The sequence below is a fragment of the Dipodomys ordii genome, unplaced genomic scaffold, assembly GCF_000151885.1.
Source record: "Dipodomys ordii isolate 6190 unplaced genomic scaffold, Dord_2.0 Scaffold51, whole genome shotgun sequence".
Lineage (NCBI taxonomy): Eukaryota > Metazoa > Chordata > Mammalia > Rodentia > Heteromyidae > Dipodomys > Dipodomys ordii.
The window spans coordinates 2,821,890-2,825,883 of NW_012267267.1; positions in this window are offsets into that span (position 1 = coordinate 2,821,890).

Consider the following 3,994-nt stretch of genomic DNA (forward strand, 5'->3'; position numbering starts at 1 on the left):
CTCCGCGCGCCTGCCTCCTGCGTCCCGGGGGCCGGCGCGTGGCAAGGGCACCCAACCCGGGCAGGGATGGGCGGGGAGGAGGGCGCTGTACGCTGGTGCTGGGTGCCCCCGTGCTTTCTAGGAAGCGGGGTACCGGATCTGGACTGGGAGGAGGTGGATGGATAGAGAGCACTAGCGCGCAGGAGGCTGGGGAAAAAAATTAACCGAGACACGGGTGGCCGGGAAATTGGAGTGGGGATGGGGGTGGGGGTCCGCGGCTGAGTCTGGAAAGGGAATGGGGTAGACAGGGAGTGTGCTATCCCCCAAAACAGGAGGTTCAGTAAGAACAGGTGAATAGATTGTGGGTGAAGAGACCAGGGTTAGGGAAGGTGCCCTCCTTCTCACCACGCTGACCTTGTCTCCCCGCCCGTTCCCTCCCCCCTCCTGTAAGTAATCAAGACTTACTGGCTGCCCAGGAGTCTAGTGATAGGGTGTGGCTAGAGGCCCATCCCCACCCAGGCTTTCCCTGCTGGCCTGTTCAGTGCAGAACAGCCACTGGATGTCTGGGGTGCAGCAGAAGTTCCCAGAGTAAAGCCTAGACCTGTTATGGGTCACTAGCCTAGGAGGAGGTAGAAAGCAGTGTGGTTGGTGTTGGCATGGAGAACAGTTTCTAAGAATCTTACAAGTAAAGGACCTTGGAGCTCTCATACCTGGACTATTGAACAGTGAAAGGTCCAAGGATGGAAAATTGTCATTAAAAAAAAAAATTCCAAGCCAGGTGACCGTGGCTCACCCCTGTAATCCTAGCTATTCATGAGGCTGAGATCTGAGGATCGCAGTTCAAAGCCAGCCAGGGCAGGAAAGTCTGTGAGACTCTTATCTCCAATAAACCACCAGAACACTGGAAGTGGTGCTGTGGTTCAAGTGGTAGAGCACTCACCTTAAACTGAAGAACTGAGGGACAGCACCCAGACCTAGAGCTCAAGACCCATGACCACCCCCCCCAAAAAAAAATCCCACAGCAGAACTAAGAAAACAGGATCTAGAGCTACAGCCCACAGCCCTTCTGGCTACACTGTAGGCCCCAGGAGAGGGAGGGGTGGTATGAATTGCTTACCCAGAGGCCGGCTGAGCTGCTCTCCTGGTTTGAGATAGGATGATGGCATCCTTTCCCTAACATTCCTGGCTGCACTGTCCTAGTTCACCAGCCCTGGAGAGTGAAGACTGGGCAGGACTGGTAGTCACTGTTGTGCTAGGTCGCAGGACTTCCTCCAAAGGAAACAGGCCTGGATCACAGAAGATAGGAAAAGTGTGTCTAAGGATCGGTCTCCTCTCCGCTTCTGGTCCTATCCTGGACAAGGCTTAGTGTAGCTGTGGAGGCCCTAGCTCTCAGTGGAACCTACCTCATCCTGGGGCATGGTGCCCATTGGTTCTAGGGAGGCAGCCATTTGGGGGAGGACAGTATTGGGGGGTTTGAACTCAGAGCAAAGTGCTCTATTAATTAACCCAGGAGACTGAAATCTTTATTCTTCTAGCCTAGCTGGGATGAAAGGTATGTACCACCATACCTATTCTTTATTGGTTACTGCCTGGGCTGGCCTCAAACAAATGATCCCTTCTAGGATTTCACTGAGCAACAGTAAGGCAGCAATTCTTCCATTCTCCTTCTTCTTCTTGATGGTACTAGGGTTTGAACTTTTACCAGGATTTGTTTTGTGCCAGTACTGGGGCTTGAACTCAGGGTCTAGTCACTGCCTTTTAGTTTTTATATATAGGGCTGGCACTCTACCAATCTGAACCACACAGTTCCACTTCCCACTTTCTGCTGGCTATTTGGAGAGTCTCATGAACTTTTCTCTCCAGGTAGGTTTCAAACCTCAGTCCTCAGATCTCAGCCTCTGGAGTAGCTAGGATTATAGGCATGAGCCATCAGTGCCAGGCTTATACTGGGATCTGAACTCAGGAACTTGTACTTGCTCAGCTAGTGCTGTCACTTGAGCCACACCTCCAGCCCAACTTTTGTGTTGGTTATTTTGGATATGTAGTGTCTCCGAGATCCAGGTTGGCCTCCTAACAAAGTTCTCCAGATCCCAGTCTCCTGAGTAGCTAAGATTACAAGAGTGAAATATTGGCACCCAGCTAGGGCAATTTTGTTGTTGTTATATTGGCAGTATCATGGTTTGAAATCAGAGACTCGACTGGCACTCTACTACTTGAGCCATGCCTCCAGCCATTAGACAACCATTCTTTTTTTTTTTCTGCTTGTGGTTCTCGAACTCTGGGCCTGGGCACTGTCCCTCAGCTCTTAGCTCAAGGTGAGCACTCTACGACTTGAGCCACAGCGCCACTTCCAGTTTTCTGGTGGTTAATTGGAGATGAGACTCTCACGGACTTTCCTGCCCGGGTTGGCTTTGAACTGCGATCCTCAGATCTCAGCCTCCTGAGTAGCTAGGACTACTAGTAGGTGTGAGCCACCAGCACCCGGCTAAGACAACCATTTTTAAGAATTCCTAGGCAAAAACTGGACTGTCAAGGTTTTGTTCTCAAAGAGAACACAGGGTCAAACACCTGAGTCCCTGAGCTGAGTTGTGGCAGCCATATCAGCCTTGTTCCCTCATGCTGCTCTAATATGGACTAGAGAACAGGTCTCCAGAAACCCCACTATGTTTGCACAGTTTTCGTGTATCTATGCACTGTGGGGGTCTGAAGCCAGCATCGGGCATGCTAAGCACATGCTCTCCTATGTGCTTACTGAACAGCACATCTAGCCCAGGGCAGCTTAGGTTAGGAAGCCGAAATTCCAGCCAGCCAGCTTTCCTCACCACACAAATGGAAAAGTTAAGGCCCACTAAAGCGAAAAGCCCACGCAGCTCTCAGTAAATAGCTTTGGCTTCATTCCTAATTGGAACCCACCTCTTTTAAGTCTAAATTCTGTCAGCCAGTTTGCTTAGTTTCTCTTGGGACAGCATAAGTGTTTTCTTCCTAAAACACTCCCACCTCGAAGTAGGCTCTAGGCAGACAGTTCCTGGTTCAGTGACGAAGCCCTGCTTTGTTGCTAGACTATGTGGCTGGCGCAACTCACTCTGCTACCATGAAGCAAAGCCAAGTCAAGGCTCCCAGCCGAAAGGCCGGTGGGCTGCATCAGCACTGGGGCAGTAGAAGCCCCTCTGGCCATAAACCCAGGTTTCTCAGCCTCTGCTAGAGGCCCAGCTTTACCAGAGGTCACAGACACATCTGGGGACCTTGGTGCTTGGACTGAATGCAGGCTGTGCAGAGCAAGACAGTAGGAATAGGTGGACACTGAAAATCTAGGTTAATTACTCCTATCTCGGACCAGACACCTTGCTTATTGAGCATGATTTGTAAACTGAATCATAAAGCCTACTCTCAGGGCTTGTCTCAGAACTAAGTGCAACACTACGAGGAGTGTATATAGTACACCTTCCAGCAAGCACTGTGACTGGCACCTTCAGAGAGCTGACACTCCACTTCACCATACTGGCCTCACCTCAGCCTAGGAATGGAGCTAAGCACACTGCTTATCCTCGCTCCAGCCCACAGGTAGAACTGTCCAGGTGCCTGGTGCTCTGCCTCAGGTCATGGTGCGGCTGGGCAGTTAAAAGGGCTTTGGAGCCAAAAGAGCCCAGGGCTTCAGTCTTATTTGTAACCTGGGCTTATATCCAGCTCTGTATTTACATCTACAAAATGGAAATAAAATATCAGCCCTTCAAGGGGACAGGAAGGTCTGAGCCAGGTATCATATTTTGGAGTCTTACCATCTAAAGTAGTCAGTACCTTATTCTCATCTCGGCAATTTTACTAACTTGATGTGGCAGGCCTGTTTCCCATCTGTCTACTGGGCACACGGAACTGAGGGAGACTGAATAAAATAGTCACACAAAGGCTCTGAGAGTGGAACTGGATGCCCATACCTGTAACCCCAGCTACTCAGGAGGCAGAGACTGTGGGGAGAGAGGCTCAGGTTCAGATCAGCCTAGGCAAAATGTAAGATTCC